At 51.2% G+C, this 26,631-nt stretch overlaps 1 protein-coding gene and 1 long non-coding RNA gene across 19 annotated transcripts in view; one reads left to right on the top strand and one right to left on the bottom strand.

Moving 5' to 3' along the window:
• Nucleotides 1-26,631, top strand: part of AGAP1 (ArfGAP with GTPase domain, ankyrin repeat and PH domain 1) — a 532,124-nt gene that overhangs the window by 484,537 nt on the left and 20,956 nt on the right. The window lies entirely within an intron of this gene.
• Nucleotides 1,990-11,482, bottom strand: LOC102155115. Of its 5 annotated transcripts, none has more exons than XR_005378869.1 (4): nucleotides 11,353-11,449; nucleotides 7,613-8,034; nucleotides 3,330-3,447; nucleotides 1,990-3,130 (listed from the first exon to the last, which is right to left on the bottom strand). It is a non-coding gene; the product is annotated as an uncharacterized LOC102155115 (long non-coding RNA). The 5 variants fall into 5 exon arrangements; XR_005378868.1 differs by lacking the exon at nucleotides 7,613-8,034 and adding an exon at nucleotides 5,151-5,301 and having other exon boundaries at nucleotides 11,353-11,432; XR_005378866.1 differs by lacking the exon at nucleotides 7,613-8,034 and having other exon boundaries at nucleotides 11,353-11,482.

Here is a 26,631-nt window from a genome sequence, read left to right on the forward strand (position 1 = left end):
AACAAACAAAAGTCCAGGACCAGATGGCTTCACAGGCAAAATCTACTGAACACTCAAAGAGTTAATAGCTATTCTCAAATTATTCCAAAAAGCAAAAGAAGGAAAACTTCCAAATTCATTCTAGGAGGCCAGTATCAACTGATACCAAAACCAGATAAAGACAATGCAGGAAAAGAGAACTACAGGCCAAGATCTCTGATGAACACAGACATAGTCCCTCCAGTTTTGACAACCACATACACCTGTGTAACTCACACTCCTTTTGTATTCCTCTGTCACCCCAGGAAGTTCACTCTTGTACCACTTCCAGCTAATCCCTCTGTTAAAAAGCAGTCATGGATTTGATCTCTATCAGGACACATTCATTTTGCCTCTTCTAGAAACTTATGTATAGTATTTTATGATATATACTATTTTTTTTTTTTAAGATTTTATTTATTTATTCATGAGAGATGCAGAGAGAGCAAGAAAGAGGAAGAGACACAGGCAGAGGGAGAAGCAGGCTCCACGCAGGGACCCCGATGTGGGACTCGATCCCGGGTCTCCAGGATCATGCCCTGGGCCAAAGGCAGTGCTAAACCGCTGAGCCACCCGGGCTGCCCTATGATATGTACTGGTTTTGTGACGGACTTCTATTCCTCAAAAAATACACTGGAAAGTGTTATGGCTCTATCAGTGGTATATAATTTTTTTGCATTCCTTATTCTTTCAAAAGAATATCTAGAATATAGTTTCTGATCAACCATTGTTTTTCCCATTTTATAAATTTTTAATCACCAAGACCTATGAGCTTTAGTATATGTCAGATACAGTCTCGGTGGATGCGGTTCTAAAGCCAACGTTCAAGGTCAGACTCATGTTCAATTCTTGGTTTATACTGACTTATCATGTATCCTGGACTGTTTGACCTCTTGTGTGTCTCATTCTCCCCATCTGCAAAGTGAGGATAATTATAGTACCTGCCCCACAGGAAGATTTTGAAAAGTAAACAAATATATGTAACGCAAGGCTGAATACCAAATCTTCTAAATAGTCAGAATTCTAGGTAAATATCACCTCTCTTAGCTTTCATTAGGAAAGGGAGGGAAATCTAAGAGTTCAGATAGTTTGGGGTCTAGTTCAGCAAGCTCATGTGAAAATGGTAGTGTGCACGCATATTTGCTACAGCGTTCTGAATCCGTGATAAGCACATTCCATCCTCATCTACTGTAATACGCAGTACAGTGTCAGCCCCTTTGGGACAGACAAGAGGAATATTTCTGAAAAGATAATTCAATTATTGTGACATAACATAAAGTAGTATATGTTACTGTGTGCTCAGTTCTATGGCCAAGACTGCAAGTGGCCACGTATCTGAAGAAGAGAATCAAGTGACATTTCCCCTCCAGTTCTGGGGAGGCAGCCTTTCCTCTTAGAGGGACATCTTCCTCATTCTTTGCAGCCTGCATGTTCCGAACCTATGAGGTGAGACTCAGGAATTGTACGGGATTTTCCCATGTGGTCACAAAAGCCAAACAGGGACCACCCCTGAGATGTGGATGTTCCAGATCACGGCCACCAGTCTAATGCTGGCTGGTCCAGCAAAGGGAAAGGCAAGTTGTGTGTGGTCCTATAAAATGGGGTGGATCTTACCGAAATCAAATAATTAGCTTCAAATCAGTATGTGACAACTTATAGGCAAAAAAAGATAGTTTTTAAAAATAACAATCCTTACTGTTATCCAGGGTTTCATGGAAATGTGCCCATGTTCCACCCCCCCCAACTCCCCTTTCCCCACTGGTGACAGTGAAAATTGGCAAAATTGCCAAAATCTTCCTGGAAGGAAACTTGGCAATATGTATAAATGGCCTTCAAATTGACATACTTTTTGACCTATCAGCACGTCTATCATTTATTCTAAATGATGAGGCTATAAGAAAAGATTTCATTGCAAAGGTATTCATTGCACGATTATTGCAAAGTTAAAAATTTTAAAGCACGATTCCAAAATAGCTGATGACACATTATTTATTTTGTACATGAATAAGGTATCTATTTATATAACATAAAATGCACATTATAGTACAGAGTATAAACAGTGAAGTATTTTGAAGCCTTTAAAAATGATGCCACTAGAAATATAGTAACAGAGAGATAGTCACAGTATGTTAAATCAAAAGCATTTTAATAAAATAAAATGTACCCCAAATTGCTAATTTTTACTTTCTTATAAAAAGACTTAGGAGATTGAAGCCCTACTAGAAGGACTACGTTATTAGCATGAGCATCATGTAAGTGACCATGCTTCTCAGATGACATGAGATTGGTGCACCCCAAGGGTGCACTTGCCTGGTGTGTCCAGAGGCCCGTAGCTGGTGTATTAAACTAATAATATGCAGATTATGGCTTGCTGAGTAAGGAGGCATGACCCCCTCACATGGGGGTAGCATGTGGCTCCCTCAGCATCCAAGCTCCCATTTGGGGGACGAGAAAACCTTAGATGTTTTGTTTGAAGGCAAGTTGCAATGCACCCTGACAAGAGCCACAAGATGTATTGTTACTTACAGATCCCAGGAATGAGGAGAGGGGTGGCAGTGAGCCAGGGGAAGCACCGTTTTCCATCCCAGGTCACAAGGCAACAGAAGACAGACAGTAGGGTAGTAAGCACCTATTACAAGTTGTCTGGGGCTGAGGTCACTAACTTTGCTCAGGATCAACTATAAGTCATTATTTTAAAAGCTGGAAAAAGCCAAGTGGCAACTCAGGACAGGCATCCTAAGCTCAGGTCCTTCTCTAAATGTCCAGATTCTGGGTGTGAGCATCACGCTATTGGCTGTGTAGGCTTCATCTCAGACGGCTGTTTCCCCCACACCTGGGGCCCCGGCATCCCCTGGCTGTGCCTGGTGCTAGGAGCCATGAAGCTAGAGGAGACACGGTACTTGGACTTGAGCTGCCCCGGCATCCTCTGGCTGTGCCTGGTGCTAGGAGCCATGAAGCTAGAGGAGACGCGGTACTTGGACTTGAGCTGCGCAGCCGTGAAGCATGCCCTCCCCAGATCTCTGTTTCCAATCTTGGAGGAGAACCTGGCTGTTCTCTTTTTGATCCCACGGGCTGGATTTGGGGGTCATCCAAAACACCACGTCCCCGCCACCTGCGTGATTAATAATGAGAATGAGCCACATTTAAATAGACTAATCTTAAAGGACTGGTGTCAGGTAAGGAGCGACTATAACATCATGAGTTCCTCAAAAGGTTAAATGTAAACACAGTTATCCCATGATCCAGGATTTCGACCCTTAGCATATACACAAGAGAAACGAAAACATACGGCCACACAAAAACTTACTCACCAGTGTTCACAGCAGCGTTGTTCAAATGGTCAAAAAGCGGACACAAACCAAACATCCATCAGCTCAGGAATGGATAAACACCATGTGGTCTGTCCATGCGATGGACTGTTTCTCAGCCCTAAAAAGAGCGATGTACTGATTCACATAACAACATGAATGACCTTGAAAACACTATGCTCACTGAAAGGAGCCAGTCACAAAAGACCCCATATTGTAGGCTTCTGTTTGTATGGAGCACCCAGAATAGGCAGTTCCGAAGACGGACAATGGGCTGCGAGTTGCCAAGGGCTAGGGCGGGGGTAGGGGGACGCAGAGGGAAATGGGCAATTCTGCTAACAGGAGCGCCATCACTTTTTGGGGTGATAAAAATGTGCCAAACTTAATTGTGCTGATGGTTGCACAACTGTGAAAATATGAAAACCATTGAATTGTATACTTTTAATGAGTGGATCATATGGTATGTGGATTGCATCTCAATAAAGCTATGAGATTTAAAAAAAAAAATCCACACATTTTAAGCAACAGAGAAAGAAAAGACAGGATCTGAAGTTTTAAGTGAAGCTGGGAAAAATCATGTTTCCACAGTAAATAAAGCATTCCCAGAGTACAAGGCGTCAGCAGAGAGAGGACCAGGCAAGGTCACCCCGACCATCCGGCTCTGGAGACAGCACTGCTTCATTTGACATCAGTGGCCTTATTTCCGAAGAATGTGTCCAGAAGATCAGAGAGTCATTCAGGGTCAATGTGTGGGATTTCCCAAGTGTCCCCCAGGGTTTGGCTTGTGACAGCAGGAGGGGCCTGTGGCTCCTGGCACAGTCATTCCCGAGTCAGAACCCAAATGTGCATACAAGTGACTCCCGTTGGAGCACCTCCCACCCTGGCCTCTGCAAGAGGGACTGTCCCCACACAAGGACAGGCTGACGCTGCCCGCAGGAGACTGCTGGTCCAGCCGTGGCAAAGGCCAGGATAGCTGGGCCTGACCACGTGGATACGTACATCCCAGAGCGCGGGGTCAGCCATGGCCTTCCAGACCCACACCAGAGCCGTGTTATCTAAACCGTGGCGTGTGTCCTGTATGCATGGGGGACACCAGCTCAGCAAACATGTGAGGCTCCACAGTGAGCCAGGGAGTTTGTGAGCCACCGTGGATGGAAGTGCCACCTCATCTGAGGCTGACTGACTTCTAATGGCCTAGTGAGCCATGTGGGCTTGTTAGTCTAGAAAGGGTCAGTTAAAGGTGAGAGTATTAATAACAAAATCAGGAAGAAAAACTGACAAGGGATGCAGGGGAGTTTCTCCTAATGTCACGGTGGAGCTTCTCTACTAACTGGCCCTGCTGGGTCTCCTCCGAGCTCTCGGCAGAGCAGGTTGGAGTGTTAGGTCTCTGTGGGGCTGACATACAAAATCAGAGATCTTCTCATCTTGAAAAGCTAAGCCAGATTTTGGAATTACCACCGTTGTTAAGAACTGAGAATCATCGCTAAATGCCGGTGCTCCTGGCCTTAATGATTCCCTTCCAGATGGGTGTCCCTGGCCAGCTCTAGGAGGGACCTGAATACCTACCCACAAGAGGGGAAAAAAATCCATAACCTGTGGTTTTCCATGGCTCAAAAACTGGTTTCTTCTCTCCAAGAACAGTCACGTTTTCCCCAGATTTCTTACCCATCATCACCACCAGCCCGGCCAACACTAACCAGACATACAAGGTGAGCTATGTTGCATTTTAAATTTCCCAGCAGCTTTAACCGCTCTCTCTGGATAAATTGGTTGGAGCAGTGTAGTCAGGGCAATGTTAGCAAGAATTCCACCTCTGCAGAGTACCTGGGTTTGAATGCTGGCTCCTGCGCTCACTAGCCACGTGGCTTGGGACAAGTCCCTTAGCTTCTCACAACCTTGGTGTCTTTGTCTGGAGAATGTCTGCTTCACGTGCCTGTTCAAAGCTCCAGAAGTATGTAAAACCTCTTCATTATACCTGGGTCAATAAGCAGTACGTGTGTATATCAACGCTGCAGCCTATTCCAAGAACTGTGTGAGGGCCACCTGCCCAGACTCAAGTACCATGTGGCCCCAGCTCCCCTGGGCCAGCAGAGCCTCCTCCCTCAGTCTTTCTGACCCTGACAGCCACCACCTTCAAATCCCCCTTTCCCCAAACACAGACCTGGCTCCACAGCCCCAGCACTGACCCAGGACTGATCAGCTGATGCAAGTACCTAGTGACTCATTTCCAGGAAAATCAGCCACAAGCTTCCCAAAGTAACCCAGGGCTGCACTCAAGGAAGGTGGAAGGAGATTGTGGAGAAGGTTACAGACTTCCCCCGGAACAGGTAGCCCATGATTTTTTACTTCCAGACAGTCCTTTAGAATAGACGACCCTCCTTCTCATTAAAGATCCAGTGACAGTTTTCATTAGAGGTTTGCCCTGACGTCCTTGATAGTAAAGTCCTTCCAAAGTAGTACTCCCATACCTGCTGAGTGCAAGGCAGCAGCTGGACGTCATAAAGGCTCCAGATTTCTGGTGAGAATCTGCAGATTCTTGGCCTGCTTGGGCCACACATCAGTGCAGGTCAGTTAACTTTGTGTCACTCTGCAAAGGCAGGTGTTGAGCAGAAGACCACAGAGGAGCCCCTTCTAGCTTGTAAAGTCTGTGAACTTGTCTTTTCTCCCTCCCCATTTGTAATCAGTTACAGAAAGCTTAGAGATGTTTTTGTATGGTTTTTTGTTTTGTTTTGTTTTGTTGGTATGATTTAGACAAGTATGAACCATGATGCCATACAGGAATGACTTTCCAATTCTCCATGGAATCACCTAACACTTCAGAATGGGACAATTTCTTCATGAGGTTAACATGTAAAGACACCAAGGGGTTCATTCCCATATGAACTCTGGAACGTTCACAATCAGTTTCTATCTGGCATGGCACAGGCTGTTCCTAATATTCAGAAGTTTAAACTTGGGATTTCATTTTAAATATCACAAAAGTCCGCTTGCTCTTACTAAACAAATCTACACAAAACCTAACCTGTAAACACAGCAGGGACTTCTGAACCACAATGAGTCAAAATACATGTGTAGAAAGTTCATGAAACATAAATTAGTTGAATGGTGACCAAAGATGACTTCGATGAAACAGTTTTTCAGATGTGTCTTTTATTGGCAATTCCTATTTTTGTTTACTTAACTATCCTCTATGGAATGAACATAACGAGTCGAGTTTTCAGTGAAAGGAGCCAGACAGAAAAGACCTGCCTAGCACACAATTCCACTCCTGTGAGATGCCCAGAAGAGGCAAATCTGTAAACAGAGAAAGCCGATGAACAGTGGCCTGGGTCCTGGGTGTGGAACCAGGGACTGGCTGCAGGTAGACAGGAGGCATCTTCCAGGGGCGACAGAGAGGTTCTCAAACTGAAGAGCAGTGACAGTCACATAGCTCTCTAGGTTTACTAAAAATGGTTAAATTTTATCCTTAAAACAGGTGAATTTTATGGTATGTAAACTACACCTCCATAAAGCTGTGAGGGGGAGAAAAAAAAGACTTAATGCCCTCCCCCACCACAGGGGGCTCCTGGTTTATTAAGAAAACTGAAGAAAACACAAGACAAAGAGGCTGCATCAATGAGGGTGAGGCCACAAAGGGTCCCCTGCTGCAGCCGTAATAGTGATGGGTATTCCAGCCTGCCAGGAGGAAGCATGATCCCTTTTCCCTGGTTTTCAAAGCCTTTCTGGTAAATGTGGGACCTGCTGGGGGCCTCTTCAGTGCTGAAATGGCCTGAGGTCCCTCCGTGGGCCCCTGCTAGGAACTCCTGTCCTCCGGCCCTGCGGCAGGCCTGTCTCCAGCACACTCCACACTGTCCCAGGCCTCGCAGATCACTTCCATCTCTGACCACTTCCGGAGGGGCCTCTGCCCACAGGAGCAGCCGTGCCAACGTCTGGAGTGCCATGAAGATGCCACCGCGGAACCTTGAAAGCTTGTGTCAGGGCAAGTGATTCAGAATCTGAAATGCATGGAGCCACCTGGCTGGTGCAGTGGAAGGAGCACATGACTCTTGATCTTGGGGTTGTGAGTGCGAGCCCCATGGTGAGGGGAGGGATTACTAAAAAAAATAATAATAAATGAACTTTAAAAAAAAAAAAAAGAATCTGACATGTGTTTGGAGAAGAACAGCATTCCTAGGGAGCCTCAATGAGAAGTGCATAGCCATTGCCCTGGGGCTGGTGGGGTCAAGTTAACCACAAGGCCTCGGACAGACCACTGCAGGGCGGCTCTGCTCCTCACCAAGACTCACCCTTGTTTGCACTTCTCAGGAAGATCTAGAAAGTGGAAATGAGGTTCTTTTCACAATCAGGAGATTCTGTGTTGTTGTTTTTAAAGTCTTGAGAACATCTACTTCCTGAATGTTTCAAACACGGTTGTGAATTGCCCAGACCTTCTCAGCAAGGAGCCAGGGTGCCGTATCAAACAAAGCCCTGATTTCCAAGATGCGCTCCTGTGAATTTTAATTCCAGCGAGTGGTAACAGATCTTCCTGGAAGAAGAGTTGTGCTTGAGAACTGAAATAAACGAAATTTGAGGGGCTCCTTTCTGATGTGCACCACGACCCAAACCCGGGAGGGTGAAGCTCTGCACCGTGACATCCCAGCCATGACCATGCAACGCTTCCTGAAGAGAAACCTACTGAAGGTCAGCGGGGACTGCATTCTGTGGAGAGCTGAAAATACACACACAGCACATCTGTGATTCTGTCCCGTCAGAGCCAGAGCTTAGCTATGACATACGTCTTCCTCTGTAAAACTTTATTTAAGAATGCTTTAAACACCTTTTAAAAATATATATATATATTATTTGAAAGAGGGCACACGGGCAGAGAGAGGGAGAAGCAGGCTCCCTCCCAACGTGGGCTGGGTTCCAGGACCCCAGGATCATGACCTGAGCCAAAGGCCCCTAGAAACTGTTTTAAGGCAGGGGCGCCTGGTGGCTCAGTCGGGTGAGCGCCCCATTCCTGGTTTCGGCTCATGTCCTGCCTGATGTCAGGACCCTGGGACAAGCCCCACCTTGGGCTCCATGCCAGGGTGGAGTCTGTTGAAGATTCTCTCTCCCTCTGCCCCTCCCCCCTCTCTAAAATAAATAGATGAAATCCTTTTGTAAAAATACCACTGTAAAGCCCTTTTCAGGCTAGCATTATCTCTGGAACCTTCCCCCGTGTCAGGTATTTCTTTGACAGCACTCTTTAAAGGTGTCACTCTAATCCATCCGATGGCCCAGCCGTCCCTTGGTTATTCCGCTTTGGTCACTGGGACTCTTTGGTTGGACGGGCTGAAACATGCTGGGGGCGCACCGGGGACACCCCGCCAACTGTGGGGGCACACCGGGACACCCCGCCGACTGTGTGGGCGCACCAGGGACAGCCCGCCGACTGTGGGGGCGCACCGGGGACACCCCGCCGACTGTGAGGGCGCACCGGGACACCCCGCCGACTGTGAGGGCGCACCAGGGACACCCCGCCGACTGTGGGGGCACACCGGGACACCCCGCCGACTGTGAGGGCGCACCAGGGACACCCTGCCGACTGTGGGGGCACACCGGGACACCCCGCCGACTGTGAGGGCGCACCAGGGACACCCCGCCGACTGTGAGGGCGCACGAGGGACACCCCGCCGACTGTGAGGGCGTACCGGGACACCCCGCCGACTGTGTGGGCGCACCGGGACACCCCACCGACTGTGAGGGCGCACCGGGGACAGCCCGCCGACTGTGAGGGCGCACCGGGGACAGCCCGCCGACTGTGAGGGCACACCGGGGACACCCCGCCGACTGTGAGGGCGCACCGGGGACACCCCGCCGACTGTGAGGGCGCACCGGGACACCCCGCCGACTGTGTGGGCGCACCGGGACACCCCGCCGACTGTGAGGGCGCACCGGGGACACCCCGCCGACTGTGAGGGCGCACCGGGGACAGCCCGCCGACTGTGTGGGCGCACCGGGGACAGCCCGCCGACTGTGAGGGCGCACCGGGGACAGCCCGCCGACTGTGTGGGCGCACCGGGGACAGCCCGCCGACTGTGAGGGCGCACCGGGGACAGCCCGCCGACTGTGTGGGCGCACCGGGGACAGCCCGCCGACTGTGTGGGCGCACCGGGGACAGCCCGCCGACTGTGTGGGCGCACCGGGGACAGCCCGCCGACTGTGAGGGCGCACCGGGGACAGCCCGCCGACTGTGAGGGCGCACCGGGGACAGCCCGCCGACTGTGAGGGCGCACCGGGGACACCCCGCCGACTGTGTGGGCGCACCGGGGACAGCTCGCCGACTGTGAGGGCGCACCGGGGACAGCCCGCCGACTGTGTGGGCGCACCGGGGACAGCCCGCCGACTGTGTGGGCGCACCGGGGACAGCCCGCCGACTGTGAGGGCGCACCGGGGACAGCCCGCCGACTGTGAGGGCGCACCGGGGACAGCCCGCCGACTGTGTGGGCGCACCGGGGACAGCCCGCCGACTGTGTGGGCACACCGGGGACAGCCCGCCGACTGTGAGGGCGCACCGGGGACAGCCCGCCGACTGTGAGGGCGCACCGGGGACAGCCCGCCGACTGTGAGGGCGCACCGGGGACAGCCCGCCGACTGTGTGGGCGCACCGGGGACAGCCCGCCGACTGTGAGGGCGCACCGGGGACACCCCGCCGACTGTGAGGGCGCACCGGGGACAGCCCGCCGACTGTGAGGGCGCACCGGGACACCCCGCCGACTGTGAGGGCGCACCAGGGACACCCCGCCGACTCCAGGGGCGCACCGGGACACCCCGCCGACTGTGAGGGCACACCGGGGACAGCCCGCCGACTGTGTGGGCGCACCGGGGACAGCCCGCCGACTGTGAGGGCGCACCGGGGACAGCCCGCCGACTGTGAGGGCGCACCGGGGACAGCCCGCCGACTGTGAGGGCGCACCGGGGACAGCCCGCCGACTGTGAGGGCGCACCGGGGACAGCCCGCCGACTGTGTGGGCACACCGGGGACAGCCCGCCGACTGTGAGGGCGCACCGGGGACACCCCGCCGACTGTGAGGGCGCACCGGGGACACCCCGCCGACTCCGGGGGCGCACCGGGGACACCCCGCCGACTGTGTGGGCGCACCGGGGACAGCCCGCCGACTGTGTGGGCGCACCGGGGACAGCCCGCCGACTGTGTGGGCGCACCGGGGACAGCCCGCCGACTGTGTGGGCGCACCGGGGACAGCCCGCCGACTGTGAGGGCGCACCGGGGACAGCCCGCCGACTGTGAGGGCACACCGGGGACACCCCGCCGACTGTGTGGGCGCACCGGGGACACCCCGCCGACTGTGAGGGCGCACCGGGACACCCCGCCGACTGTGTGGGCGCACCGGGACACCCCGCCGACTGTGAGGGCGCACCGGGGACACCCCGCCGACTGTGAGGGCGCACCGGGGACAGCCCGCCGACTGTGTGGGCGCACCGGGGACAGCCCGCCGACTGTGAGGGCGCACCGGGGACAGCCCGCCGACTGTGTGGGCGCACCGGGGACAGCCCGCCGACTGTGTGGGCGCACCGGGGACAGCCCGCCGACTGTGGGGGCGCACCGGGGACACCCCGCCGACTGTGAGGGCGCACCGGGGACACCCCGCCGACTGTGAGGGCGCACCGGGGACACCCCGCCGACTCCGGGGGCGCACCGGGACACCCCGCCGACTGTGTGGGCGCACCGGGGACAGCCCGCCGACTGTGAGGGCGCACCAGGGACACCCCGCCGACTCCAGGGGCGCACCGGGACACCCCGCCGACTGTGGGGGCGCACCGGGGACACCCCGCCGACTGTGAGGGCGCACCAGGGACACCCCGCCGACTCCAGGGGCGCACCGGGACACCCCGCCGACTGTGAGGGCGCACCGGGGACACCCCGCGGACTCGGGCTGACGGCGGGTCCCCCTGAGGACGCAGCCGCCCCCCCAGGGCCGCGCACGCTGGGGCGCCCCTCTGTCCCGCATCGCCCTCCAGGCCGGCGCCGCCCGGCCCCACGCACCGTCCTTCCCGCGGTCCTTCGCCCGGAGGCCGGCGCCGGGTGAGACGGGCGGCAGGTGTCCCGCAGGCCCGGGCTCCCCCAGCCGCGCCGGGGCGGGGCGTCCGTCAGTCAGGCTCCCCCAGGGCCAAGGCGCGGGCCGGCAGCGCGCGGACGTGAGCGTGCGTGTGTGCGTGCGTGTGCGTGCGTGAGCGCGTGGGCTCGGGCGCGCAGGCGCAGAGGGAGCGCGCGGTGTGGAGGTGGCGCCCGCGCCTCGGGGATCTGGCGGAGCGTCGGGCGGTGGACGCCGCGGCCTCGGGGTCGGGTCGGGGTCGGGACCCTGGCCTTTGCCTCACGGCGACTGCGGGCGACGCGGGCCTTCCGCGGCCTCAGGGCGGCGGGCGTCGCTGGAGCACCGGTGAGTGTGCGGAGCCTTCTCCCTGCGGACGTGCGGCCGCCGGGGCCGCCAGCGACCCGAGTGCGTGCCCTCGCGGCCGGGCGCCCGGTCTCCGCTGGGACCCCTCACCCCTGGGCGCCGCCACCACGCCCCCAGCCTCTCCTTCCTTTTTTTTTTTTTTTTATTTATTCATGAGAGACACAGAGACAGAGGCAGAGACACAGGAGGAGGGAGAAGCAGGCTCCACGCAGGGAGCCCGACGCCGGACTCGAACCCGGGACCCCGGGGTCACGCCCCGAGCGGAAGGCGGCGCTCAGGAGCGGAGGACCCAGGGCCGCAGCCTGATCCGCACCCCAGCCCGCAGGAGACACACGGTGCCTGCCCTCCTGGGTCTCACACCCCGGAGGGGACACAGACGCTGAAAGCTGTTGGATTTGGGGGAGCCTGGGTGGCCCGGTTGGCTGCGCGACCACCTCTCGACTTGCGCTGAGGTCGTGGTCTCGGGGTTGTGAGGTGGGGTCCCGCGCGGAGCCTACCTGAGACTCTCTCCCTTCCTCTCCCTTCCTCTCCCTTCCTCTGCGTCTTCCCACTCGTAAAAACCGTTTGGTGACCGGCCACGTGGAAACGCCGAAGCAGGCAGAGGGCGATGGAGACGAGCAGGGAACAGCAGTCGGGAAGTCGGTGGGACAGAGGGAGGCAGCCACACAAGAGTGAGCTGCCCACGCGCAGGTGTGTTAGAGGAGCCCAGAGGACGCACAAAGGTGTATTTCGCTGCTGCTGACGGTTGGCATTCAGGGCAGGGGGAAGCAGGGAGAGAGAGGGAAAGTGCGTTGGGTCTCAGATTGTTCCTGACTCTGGCAAGTTGGCCTGCCTCTTTTGGGGCCCAGGACAAAGAAAAGCTTATCCCTTAGAGCAAAATCTGCAGCCACAGTATCTGTACCTGCGTGGGTTCCCCAGCCCTCTCTGCCCAGTCCCTGCAGGGTGATGGGACAGGGCCGGGGGACATCGGGGCATGCCAGTGGGCTGCACCGCAGGAGCAGAGCCCTGAGTTCGGAGAACCCAATAATGGACAAAAAGCACGTTTGCCTCTGCTCTGAGGGAGACGCCCGTGGTGCAGGGAGCTCCGCATGCACGTTCTTAGAAGGATCATTGGAGGGCAGCCCAGGTGGCTCAGCGGTTTAGCGCCACCCTCAGCCCAGGGCGCAATCCTGGAGACCCAGGATCAAATCCCACATTGGGCTCCCTGCATGGAGCCTGCTTCTCCCTCTGCCCCTCTCTCTGTTTCTTATGAATAAATAAATAAAATCTTTTAAAAAAAGAAAAGAAGAAGAAGGATCATTGGAAACAAAGGCAGTTGAGCCAGTGCTGCTGGAAAGGCTAGCAGAGATGCCAGCCACCACTAAATACTGGTTTCCCGGACGCCTGGGTGGCTCAGCGGTTGAGCATCTGCCTTTGGCTCAGGGCGTGATCCTGAGTTCTGGGTTCGAGTCCCACATGAGACTCCCTGCAAGGAGCCTACTTCTCCCTCTGCCTCTCTCTGTGTGTCTCTCATGAACAAATAAATAAAATCTTTATAAAAAAAAATGTCATTAAAAAAAAAAAAAAAAAGACTGGTTTCCCAACAGGTTGGGAGATAAGGTCAGACACACTCTCATCATGTCTCCAGTCTAGATTCTATGAGAGTCCAGAATCCTCCTTACTCAGGCAGGAGGGGCAGCAGGGAGGAAGTGAGGAAAGGTTGGGGGCCTGTGGCAGAGGGTTTCATGAGAGCACGTGGCCATGAGGCCGCTTGCTGCCCAACATCCAGTCCACAGGGCTAGACTCAGCAAGGCCAGCCAACCTTCAATCTCTGTGTGTCTCATCCACACCTTCTCTTCCCAATAGCATGGGTATTGGATTCCCACTGCTGCTGAGACAAATTACCACAATTTCACTGACTTAAAGTAAATAGTTTTATATTATCTTGCAAGTCTGGAAGCCAGAAGCCCAGATGGGTGGACGTGGCTGTGTCCCTCGTCAAGGCTTCGGGGGAGTCCACTTGCTTGTAAAGGCCTCCCATTCACCCTGCCTCATGGCCCTGCACCCTGCTATTCTCCTTCCTCCCAGTGTTATTGCCACGTGAGCCAGTATATTCCTGGGACTTGGGACACAGACATTTTTGGGGAGACTTCGTCTACCACATTCTTCTGTCCTCACTAGATGCTGTGGCCCACACCCTCCAGCCCCCCTTCCCCAAAGACATGACCCTGTCTGCATGAGACTCTCCCCAGATATGATGCTTGTGGACATATTGCAGTCTGGGGTACTGAGGGTATCATCTGTTGCAAGGAAGGCCGTGTAGAATCGGGCAGGAGAGCGGGTCAGACTCTTCCGTACTATTGACTGTCTTAACTTTCTTGTTAGGGAAAAAAAAAAAAAAAAAAGCGTGCCCAGGCAGCTCAGTTGGTTAAGGGTCTGTCTGACTCTTGGTTTCAGCTCGGGTCATTATCTCAGGGTTGTTAAGATTGAGCCCCATGTCAGGCTCCACACTAGGCATGGAGCCTGCTTAAGATTCTCTCTCTCCCCCACTTGTGCTTGTATGGTTTCTCTCTCTAAAAATAAAAGGGGAATAATAACACTACCTGCCCTATCTACCTACTAAGTGGTTGTGAAGCTCAGATGAAAAAAGCCCTGGGACGGATCTCTGAAGTATACAGCATTTAAAATGTTGCCGTTTAACTCTGTTCTCTCCGTTTAACTCTGAGGTTTTATGTGTCTAGAGTGGGGTAAAAAGTTGACCAGTTGCCATGCAGATGTCACACCTCTGGGTCAAAAGGCACTAAGTCATTAATCAAAGCTTCTTTAGTAGAGATGCATGCCTTCCACCTTGGAATAACTTACTTGAAAACATGTGATTGGTAGGAAATGTAATGTTTCCATCTACCTAAAGTTATACAGGTTTCTACCAGGCAATTATCTATATAACATACCTTTTTTTCCTCCCAAGTAGAATCCTGTTGCTAATGAAAGCATATTTTGAACATGAAATTGTTACAAAGAAGGAAAAAATGTCATTATCCAGAAAAGCAGCATAGCCCTGGCATTTGATGGTCTACATAGAATATTCCTCTTTCTAGGGGAGATGAAAGTGGTCCCCCTGTATCGGCCTATGAAATTGTTGGAGAGTCGAGTTTTAATCCCTGGGACAAGGAAAGGAAATGGAACCCTAACATAGGTTCCATGCATGGGAAGTCAAACCTGAAATTTGGAGACAGGATGTATAGGATAGCACGCCTCGTCACTAATCCAAAAGAGATATGAAAAAAAGTGGGTTGTTTTCATGTTGGAAAAGAGGCAGCTTGAAAGGTAAGGCTTCCTCCCTGCCGTTTCTGCTGCTGCCCTTTTCCCATGATCACATTTGCTAGATGTCCATTTCTGTAAGTTTTCCCTCTAGAACAAACCTATCATTTCTCGCCACAGGATATTTACAGCTTCAATCAGTGCCAAATTCAATTGGCTTCTGATCTCATCGCTGGAAGTTATAGATGCAGATATTATTTGCACTGCGGTTAATTATGGAGCAATCAAACTTTGGCTTTTCCACTGTAATTTCCTCTGCCAGCTAATTTAATTAATCACCCCCAGCTCAGCTCTTCCAGCTGCGACCAGCAGGGTCATTAATTAGGCATGTGGCGGTAGCTCACCGACCAGGTCCCGCTTCCAGGCTGCTGCCCATGTGATCTCTCCGGGAGGGAGAGCTCTTCCTAAGCACCCAGGCAGGATTAGGGGTGGGGAAGACATCACTCCATCCCCTCCAGAAAGGAAGACTGCTCCAGAAGGACCTGTCAGGGCAGATAGCTGACCCGCAGTGGTGATTGGCCTAGGAAGCAAAGGCCTCATCTTTCGTTTAGACTAGCCTGTGGACGGGGGGGGGGGGGGGGGGGGGGGGGAAGTGGCAGGTGATGATCACCTTTGGTGTTGGGTGTTTCAGTCAGCCTGTGTGCTGCCAATAATGCAGACGTCACTGTGAAGAGCTAAGTTTGTTAACATATAAGTGTTGTTTTCCTTATGGGCTCATGACATCGATAGTAGGACTTTGGAGGCTGACTTTTGCTCTGGAGGAAAAATGAAAGAGTTATTTTGGTTATGTCATAAGGAAGTGACTTTTTTGGTCTGTACCTATTGAAATGGATGCCTGAATGACTCAAATGATTCTCCCATTGCTTTGCTTCAAAGAGCCTGTTCCTTTTCAAGCAGTTACCAGCTTACTTTTCCCACATAGAGAATACCCATTACTAAGAAATCATCACTGGAATTCCACATAATCATTTCTTTGTGTGTGTGTGTACATACATAGAGAAATAATCACCCAAATATAGGGAGGCTTTTTTATGATTCTTAAATACAGTTTCTTTTCTCATAATTATGTGAGGGTTTTTTTTGACTTCATGTTTTACATAGGAAGATCTTTTTTAAGGAACTGGTTAGTAAGTCTGAGTTTTGTACAAAAGGATAAATTGATGAACAGGTGTTTTCAAGAGCTGTAATAAATCATCCTAGAACAAGGAATGCCTCTTCTGAGATCCTATCCAATGCCCTGCCCTCAATTAAATGAATCAAAGAGACAAATGTGAATGCGTGCGCGCACACACACACAGGCACACACAAAGGTTCTAGTTGAGAGGGAGCAGGGCGGTCCAGCTCAGTAATTAAAGAGATAATAAGGACGCATTGTGTGCCAGGTGGAAGAAAATGTGCAGGAGAACTCACAAAGTCTGTAGGGTTGGACCTGTCTGTTCAGCCGGAGAGGAAGCACCCCCATCATAAAACCCCCATGGCCTGTAAACACCAAATTTCCCCTCCCGCCAGGGAATGGGGCTAGGGAGGCCCCAGCGGGTAATGGCTCTAACGGTGGCTGGCTTTAGTCATGCCTTCCTGAATAGGCGGGGTCCGCGCGGCCCTTAAACTTAAACAAGTGTATTCAGTCCTGACGGCCAGCCCCATGACCCGCTGGCATATTAAAATTTAAATGCACGGTACATGCATTCATTTCACGCTGTAAAGATTGTTCTGGAATGAATTACAAGTGGAGGTTCCTCCCTAACATTCCCACTCTCCTATTGGGAGCATGGGAGATTCTTGAGAATTGCAAAACAGCCATAATGCAAAGGTCTTCTGCAGATTTCTGTTCTCAAGGAAAAAAAAAATGTTTTTCAGGCATTTTCTTCTAGAGAAACCTCTTTGGATTCAAGTAATTGCAAGCCCCGGAACAAATCTGTTTTCCTAGTGATAACTCAAATATCCTTTGTAAGAGTTTTTGTTTGCCCAACTCCACTACTGCCTGAAGCATCGATACAAATGGAGAGTGGGGGGCAGCTGAAATACCCAGTTCTTTCCCTTTGGAACACTGAAGTACAAATCAGAAATTTCTCGTATTCCTGTAGGACATACACACACACACATACCCTTGATCCTCCCAACCTGGCAGATGGATCTTTGTGGAGAGGAACACTCTACAAGGCTACTTCCACTCTGGCTACAAGGGTCTATGATGCTCACCTTGGGCCTCATGGAACAACAGACTCCATCCCGGGTGGGAGAACCAGCTCTTATAGGTCCCAGAGGCCTGGAAGGCTTTATGTTGACTGTTTCCTTCTTACCTCTCTTTGCATCATCCCCTGGCAGCCTTTACTGTCTATTAAAAAAAAAAAAAAAAAAAAAAAAACAAAAAAACGCCCTCAGGACAGCCTAGGAGGCTGCTGGAGGAGGGGTAGGCAGGCCCAGGGCATGACCAGGCCCCTGCGGTAGCCCCTGAGGACACCCTGTGGTTTCCCAGGCCTGGGGAGCTGCCCTGCTCCAAGGGCCACCCCAGGATATAGCCTGACCGCCTTCCTTTGTGAAGCATGCCAGCCCTTGAGGAGGCTCCCCTCCTGGCAGGGACAATGACTGTCCATCAGGGATAACAAATCCCACGTCCTGGCCTTGGGTTCACTGGGCCTGTTGGGGTGGGCTGATGGCAAAAACCCTGATCACTGTTGTCATTTCTCTGCTCTCATTGCAGCCTTGGAGCCGGAGAGGGTCCATTCCATCCGCTGAGTCTTTAAAACCTGCCCTAATCGTCCCCTTTTTTTCCTTCTGCTTAGAAACAGGCTCTGACAGTCTGAATGTTGGAAATAATTGGATTCTAAATTCTAATTCATCTGTAAAGTATTCAGTGATTAAATTAGCCTAATAGATATTATTTCTTACGTGGCTGCATAATTTTACCCTACTCCGATCTCTGAGGCCCTAATGTGCCCCCCCCAGCCCCCCCCCCGTTTGCTATTGACGTGAAATTCTCAGAAGGCGAAGCATAACTCTGCCTTCTTCAGTCTGTTTTCCCAGGTTAAGAGTTAAACTGATTTATGCTTGAAGGGTATTGCCTTATTGCTCAAGTGTGGTTGCACGGTGCATGTTATTCTTTAAGAAGAGCTGGAGAGGAAAAATATTATTTTATGTGATTTTGGATCATCTTTTTCTACTCAGAGACTGAGATATAGGGACCTTTTAAACTTGTTGGCCGGCAGGTCTCCTGTAAGTTGCATGAGATTTTTCACAGAGTTAGAAACATCATCACAGTAAAAACTACAATTGTCAGTTCATTACGTGGACCTTCTAAATGTGCACACAGTCCCCAAAATTTTAGATACGCTGAAGATACATTTGAGCTGAGGCGTCTTTAATTTGCTATAGAGCCCGTTAACTTCTTGGCCAGAGCGGAGGGACTGCAGGAAGGCCAGGCCCCTGACTCAGGACGTCTCTGCCTCTCACCCTTCTGCCTCATTTCTCTATTTCTTCACCTGAATTTAATTTCTTAAAGTATGTGCCTCCCCCCCCCCCACCTCCCTCCAAACATCTGCAAATAAAATTTGCAGCTCCCTCCCTGGTTCAGTAGCTGGAAACAGCTGGCGGGTTTTGTGCGCAGCGGAGCAGTGGGGGGACGAAGTTTGGCAAACACTCGGAAACCCGGGTCGGAGGAGGCAGGGTAAAGTCAGGAAACTGTTTTCATGAGTAAATGAAGGAAAACAAAGGCCGCTCAGCAGGAACAGAAGGGACACACACTCCCTCTGAATAGCTCCCTAAAAGCAGAGCTGAAAAGGAAGAAGGCCCGTTTGCTTCTGGGGATCCAATAAATTGTTTCAGGAAGTGAAAGTCTGTCCAGGCTAATGGAGCTGTGATTGACAGCACTTCTCATTATGGAGCCCATCAGGGGGCGGGGCATTCAGTGCTGTTGAGGGGCCGAGGTGGGAGCCACGGAGCCAGAGCCCCAGGTGGGGGGTCGTCCTGTGTTCACTCAAAGAATTGTGCACCACCACTACCACCACCACTACCACCACCACCACCACCTCCCCCAAGAAAAGACCACAAGAAAAGAGAACCTCATCTTTCCGGAGCATTGACCTTTTCTATCCTAACACATCCCACTTGCCCCTGGTCACGAATCTACCAGAATCTTCCCTCCCATCTTTCCTGAGAGAGAGCCTACAGTACCAGACAGGACCTCTCAGAGCTTGCTTCTCCAGGAATAGCCACCTTATGGCTCGTCCACCCCCTGGACCCGTTTGATGTTGGGGACGAGGATCCTCCTGAAGGTTGATACCATGATCACGGGCATTTTAAAAAGCTTGTCGCTGTGTACGCGTGGTGCTGCGGCTTGTCTCTTAAGGCCAATCACAGGGGCAGATGTGTGAGACAACCAGACAGTCGCTTTCTTTGTCCACATAGGACCAAACTGAGGGGAAGTTGGCCTCAGTTTAATGAGACTAATTAATCATAACCCAGGACTCTAGACCCAGCCCTGGGAGGTGATAGGGCAACCACCTCTGCTGGGAGGGGCCTGGCAACTGTCTTCTATGCTTGAGATGCTGCACCTGCTCCGAGGTGCGGGGAGACCTTGAGGGCTAGTCAGCCTTCCCACAGAGGTGACAGGACATGGCAAGTCAGACTCAACATCAGCACCAAGCCCAGGCCAGGATCAGGGAAGGCACACGAGACGTGCTCGGTGTCCCCTGGCCAGAGGGACTGGTCACAGAGGCATAGTTGTCCAGTTTGTTGATTTGCTGGACTGACAAGTCTCTTCTGGGGTTAGACCCCATAAAGGTCATTTTCAGAAAGCTGGGGAACTTTGCTGCTGTTCTTTAATTTTGAACCTCACTCCCATCTGTCACCCCTGGACTCCAGCAACACTCCCTGTCCTGGGTCCCGGTCCCAGCCTTGCCAGGTCTCAGAGAACCCTGCTCCACTAAAGCAGCAAGGCCAAGAGTGGGGGGTGGGAGCTTCTCCACTCTCCTAGGTCCAGTGGCTGCAGTTGGTGGGTGGCAGGGTGGTTGCCGTGACTTAAATTGACAACAGATAAACAGGAGAAAAGGCATACAACTTTACTGATTTCTTTTTTTAAAGAGAGAGTGTAGGGAAGAGGGTCAAAGAGGGGAGCAAAGGGAAGGTCAAAGCGGAGAGCAGCACAGAGCCCAATGCGGGGCTCCATCTCAGGACCCTGAGATCACAACCTGAGCCAAAATCAAGAGTCAGATACTCAACCAACTGAGCCACCCAGGCATCCCACAGGTTTATTGATTTTTAATTTTACCTGCATGGAGGTCATCAGAAAGGAGTGAACACTGAAGGGAGGGATGGTTTGCAAGCTTAGTTACTATCTTCACAGGGGAAGGGAAGGGGAAAGGCCAGTCCTGGGAGAGCAGCTGATGTTTAGAAAGGATAAAGGGGCCCTTAGGAAAAGATCAGGAGACCTGATAGCTGGGGACAGTTTGGTGTAGTGCCAGCCTCTCGCCTCTCCCGTGCTGAGAGTCTGCCTTCCCTAGATGATGCACCTCTTGGGACAGAGACTTAACACAACTGAGTTCTCTGTTACGGAAGACCTGTTTGGGAGCAAGTGGAATGGTTCAGAGAGGTCCTCTTCTTGCATTTGCTGATTCTCAGAGTGATGCTTATGTGCGGTTGCACATCTTGATTCCTACACAGGGCACTGGGTGTCCTTGGACGGTGGTGTCCTTTATTGACCTTACAGAGAGTCCGTAAGCACTTTCCCTTCAGAATGCGCAAAGGAGTTTTCTCGTGCTGTGCTTTGAGGGAGTTTCTGTGCACCCTGAAGGAAAGGCTGTGTGACCAGCTCTGCTGGAAGAAGGAAGGGCCCACTAAGCAGCAAGCACGTGTGGAGTTTGGGCCTGGTGTTACCTCTCTGTGACCACCATCTTGAAACATGAGACGCTCTGGTAAATGTGTCAGTGGGCTGGCATTTCCAGAAAGGCTGCGTGCACTATTATAAGTTAGTGGATGGTAAGTGTATCTCGGGGTGGATGCGTCTGTGAACGTAAATACTTGTTTTAGTGAATCTGTCTACAATTTGTAGGTGTGCTAACCCTGATTGATGCGTTATGTGTCCTTTTTTTTTTTTTTTTTTTTTAAGACTTTATATAAGTAAGCTCTACACCCAGCCCGGGACTTGAACTCCCAGCCCCGAGATCAAGCATCAGACACTGCACCGACCAAGCCAGCCAGGCGCCCCCATCATGTGTTCTTAATCTATAGGAAGAAGCATTCTTTTCTCATCTGGGTTGGCTACACTTTAAATTTGGTGAACTTAAACCGAGGGCTGTCTATGTAATAAACACCCGAAGGAGGAGGATTCTCCGTCTTACCCAGTTTGTTTGGTTCCTGCAAAATTATAGCAGCGGCTACTACCACAAGTACAGCTCTCTCCCCATTGTGCTGTATTTATTTATCCGTCTGCCTCTAGCCCAGAACCTAACTCGGTGCGGTGCCTAACTCCTAGTGAGTGCTCAATTGATATTTCTTGAAAGAATGAATGCTTAATAGGGCATTGGATGATGGTAGTAATCAAATTCAAATACCTCACTCCATCTAAGAAAAAAAAAAAAAAGAATCATATGTTTCAAAGTACAGAGGTGGAAGGGATGCCAACACCCATCACTTGGAGGAACAGAATGAGAAGGGCGGTTGCCGCACGGGGAATGCCCTGCGGAGCTGGAAATGGCCAGGAGGGCCGGGTGGCAGCGCCTGAGTCCACGTTGTCCATTTCCTGGCAGCTGACTTCTTCAAGATCATGCACTTTGTGAATTTTCCCCCCCAAAAAAACACATACGAAATTAAAGTTAGTCTAGTCCATTGCTTTAATGGAAGGAGCAAACTTCCACACTTTTTCCTTGGGCAGGTGGCGATGCTACCTCTCTCTCTGCCTCTGGGTCTCCCCATCTCCAGGGTGCTGGCTCTGCTAGGGTCGAGGTGCTGAAGTGTGACATGAATCCCGTTCCTGCAGATGCTGTGGTCATCTCGGGTCGTTGTTTACTACACGAGAACAAAGAGAAGTTTGCCTAGAAGGGAGAGAAAGGTTGTTTAACCAGAAAGGCGCTCTGAAAATTACAGATTCCTGTACAGTCAGCATTAATGTGCTGCTTTTCAAACATATAAATGGGGGATTGAATTGCAAGAATGTCAGCAATAAAGAGTGCATTTGTGGAATGATGACCTGATTGGCATCCCTGCCTTTTGAATGGCTGACGAGGTCTAATTGGCATATAACGCCCTATAAATTTATTAGCGTGCCTCGCCTGTCATTGGTGGACTCTCTACTGTTAACCACCAAGAAATTACCAATTTTCAGGAGTTAGTCACTCAAGTCGCACTATAACTAGGTTTAAAAGAAAAAAAGTGCACGCTGCTCGTGTTATAAATCAGGCCGCTGCCTGATGCAGCACAGGCCTCCAGCTGCAAACGATCCCTTGGATTGGGAAGTTAGGACCCATGGAGTTGCAGGGAAGGGCCCGCGTCCAGTTGGAGGCCCCCCCTCACCCCCCCTCCACACCCCTGCCCACATTCCCCTCTGGTTCTCCACCAGCACCGATGGCTGGTGCTGTCTTGCTGCCCCCTTTGCCAGCCCCATCTCGGGCTCCAGCTGCTCAGGCCACCAATGGGCTGGCTGGAAATTGCAGTTTTGTGGTCGCTCACATCCAGGGCTTTGATGTTCCTATTGATACATTCAACCCTCAGGCACGTCATGCAAAGAGGACACATCTACCCTCTTATTTCAGGAACATAATAGAAATATTCAGGAGCAGACATAATTATTTCAATTACTTCTCTCTGGTGTTTGAGACGCACACACTCAAGAGTCACAAATTAGAAAATAATATTCACATGTGTCTTCTAATTGGTAACAGATTAGAGTCATTTTATCTTTTTAAATAATTTCCAAATGTGCCCCAAAGAGACTGGGAAGGAACGGAAGAAAGGTGTAGAAAGGCAAACACAGCTTTGCCAGACCAGCGCAACGCCCCCGTTTTGGCCGAGACCTCAGGACAGTGAGGTGTGGGAGACCCTTCTGCAATGTGTTTTCAGTTGTCCAGATTTTTGTTTTCATCACTTTTTTCCCTACAAAACCTAGCAGAGATGGGGTGTCCCACATATGTACTGGCCCCACCTGTACATGTTCATGACACGTATGTCATGAATGCATTTTCGACCCCCCCCACCCATGCCCCATCTCTGTAGTCACGCCTTCCAGACACACGTGCACACACACACACACACACAATTTGCACACCTGGACTCAGTTTTGGGTCTCACCTACTTGCAGAGAGGAAACTGGTCTCTTCTGTGCCTCTGTGTCCAGGAATTTTGAAGGAATGTGGATGGAGGTTCCAGTGGGCCGGGGTCACCCAGCACACGGTGCTCTGGTTCACACACAGACAATGCCACGTTCCTCTAAATCGTAAGGTCTCTGTCTCTCTCACTTCCTCTCTCATAATGGAATTTAGTTTTATCAAATCATGTTTTTAAAAACCCATAGTTTCAACTCAGGAAAACAGTTGGGCAGTTTCTTACAGAACTAAACATGCGAGTCTGATAGAACCCAGCCACTGCACTCCTGGGCATTTATCCCAGAGAAATAAAAACTTAAGTTGACACAAAAACCTTTTTACTAATAAAGCTCATAGCAGCTTTATTTGTAACGGCCCAGGCATCCCTCAACGGGATGGTTACACAAGCTGTAGTCCACCCGTAGCACAGAACACTGCTCAGCAATGAAAAGGTGTGGACTGTTGACGTACACGAGAGCCTGGAGGAATCTCCAGAGTTATGTTGAATGAAAAAAGCACATCCCCAAAGATTACATGCTGTATGATTCCATTTATGGAGCATTCTTGAAATGACAGAGTTATAGAGATAGAGAACAGATTAGTGGTTGCCAGGGGTGAGGGATGGAGGGAACAGAGAAGGGGATGTGGTTACAGGAGGGTGAATGAGAGGAACCCCGGGAGTGGGAATGTTCCCCAAATGGACTGTGATGGCGATGGTGGGTGCAGGAACCTGACCTGGAAATAGGTAGAGGATTGCTTGGAACTAAAGCAGGTGCACAAACAGGTACGACAGATTACAAGTAAAACTGGGAGGATTTGCACGAGATGGCTGGATTGCATCGCTGTCAAGGTTGCCTGTTGTCAGGCTGTACTGTAGTTTCTCGAGATGTTACCGTTGGGGGAAGCTAGCTGAGGGGGACATGGGCTCTCCCCACCTTATGTCCTTAAACTACATGCAAATCTCAAAATGTAAGTAAAAAAATAAAGCAAAATAAATGATGGCTTCTATATAAAGATCAGGACTCCGTCGGGAAGTGGCTCTTCTCAGATCTGGGAAAGTACAAGGGCAGCTGGGAATTGTTGCTGTGCCAGAAAGCACAGTGCTGTCAGGGACGAGGGGTGACGTGTCCTGAGCGGGCAGCTCCGGGAGGCTCCCGGTGGCCAGTCCTGGAACGGTGTAAGCCTCAAAAAGAGTAACACTGGTAGTAGGTTTTAGAACATACAGAATATTTTAACACCTGTGGGTCTCTGGCAATATTCCCAGAAGGAGGTATGGGGGGGTGGGTTGGCTCTTTACAGGAAATGGCAACTACCAATCAGAGAAAGAACGAACAGAACTAGAAAGTTCTGCAGGTGTCCTCAGCCTCCAGGATGAATCTCGAGGGATCCAGGTCACTTGTTAGTCATAAAGGGGAGAAGGTTCTGGACAGAGGACAGGTCTGGGGGTTGCTGCTTCACCTGTACTCAGCCTTTTAGTGGGACCACCCCCCAGTCTGTAACTCCTGATGGCGGGGAGGGGAGCAGGGGTACCTGAATAGTGTCCTAGCCACAAATAAGCGACCCAAGTCAACTCAGACAAAACGAGATTGGGGACTGTTGTACAGTACAAGCTTCTTGGACTCCTCAAAATTACCCATGTCACAAGAGACCAGGAAGAGGGGAGGGGATTGAGAGGACCATCACATGAAAGGAGATGTGGGGTACAGGGCGACCAGGTGCGGCGCAGCCTCATCAAATGAAGTCTGGCTAGAAGAAAGGTTCAGCTCTCGAGGGTGTTGGGGATCACTTGGGGAAAACTGAGTGTGGACTGTGTGTTGTCGATAACAGAGTTATGTTGGTGTTAAGTTGCTTGGGTGTAATAGTAGCGGCCGTCATGATACAGGCACACAACATGAGTATCACACAGTGGTGTCACATGGGGAGGACAAGATAGCACTCATGTTCCGGACTATTATTTTTTCTGGACTATTTTTTAATTGTGACAAAATATACGTAACATAAAATTTACCATTTTTAATCAGTTTTAAGTGTACAGTTCAGTGTCATCAAATATGTTCACATTGTTTTGTAACCATCACCACCATCCTCTCCAGAACTTTTGCATCATCCCAAATGGAAACTCTGACCCCATTGAGCACTGCCTCTCCGTCCCCCTCCCCGAGCCCCTGGCGCCTACCATTCTACCTTTTGTCTCTAGGATTTTGACTCTTCTGGTACCTCATAGAAGAGGAATCCTATAATATTTGTCTCTCTGTGACTGGCTTACTTTGCTCAGCATAATGTCCTTGTTGTTCATCATTGCTGTAGCATGGGACAGAGAATCCCATTCCGTTACCTTTTATGGCTGAATAATATTCCATTATATGGATAGACCACGTTGTGCTTATCCATTCATCTGCTGACGGACACTGAGGTTGCTTCCATGTTTTGACTGCTGTGAATAATGCTGTTGTGAAAGTGGGTGTCCAAGTATCTCTTCAGGGTCCAGCTTTCAGTTTCTCTGCCTATATACTCATAAGTGGCTCTGCTGGTCATATGGTAATACTACGGTTAATCTTTAGAGGAACTGCCCTACTATCTTCCCAGACTCTAGATTTCTGACACATTTAAATAGTGTTGGCTATCTCAGAGAAATCTACTTTTTCTAAATGGTTCATGTTCTGACATTTCTCAGTGGACCAGAGATAGCTTTGCCACCAACTTTAAAGCAACCAGACTACCCAGGGGGCACTTGGGTGGCTCAATTGGTTCAGCATTCAACTCTTGATTTCTTTTTTTTTTTTTTTTGAGACTTTATTTATTCATGAGAGATGCAGAGAGAGAGAGAGAGAGAGATTTAGGCAGAAAGAGAAGCAGGCTCCTCACAAGGAGCCCTATGGGGGACCCGATCCTGGAACTCCAGGATCACGCCCTGAGCCGAGGGCAGATGCTCAACCGCTGAGCCACCCTCAGTGGCATCCCTAACTCTTGGTTTCATCTCAGGTCATGTTCTCATGGTCCTGGGATCAAGCCCCACGTTGGGCTCTGTGTTCAGCACAGAATCTGCTTCAGATTCTCTCTCCCTCTCCCTTCCCCTGCTCACACTTGCGTGCTCTCTCTCTCTCTCAAATAAATAAAGAAATCTAAAGCAACTGGACCATCCCGGACCAACTAGAGAATTTGTGGGGCACAGTGAAGAATCAAAACGTGAGGCCCTTGTTTGGTAACATCAGGAATTTCAAAACAGGAGAACATGAAACCAAGCGTGGGCCCCTGGGACAAGGGCCCTATGTG

This window comes from Canis lupus, chromosome 25 (genome assembly GCF_011100685.1).
Source record: "Canis lupus familiaris isolate Mischka breed German Shepherd chromosome 25, alternate assembly UU_Cfam_GSD_1.0, whole genome shotgun sequence".
In the NCBI taxonomy this organism is placed as follows: Eukaryota; Metazoa; Chordata; class Mammalia; order Carnivora; family Canidae; genus Canis; species Canis lupus.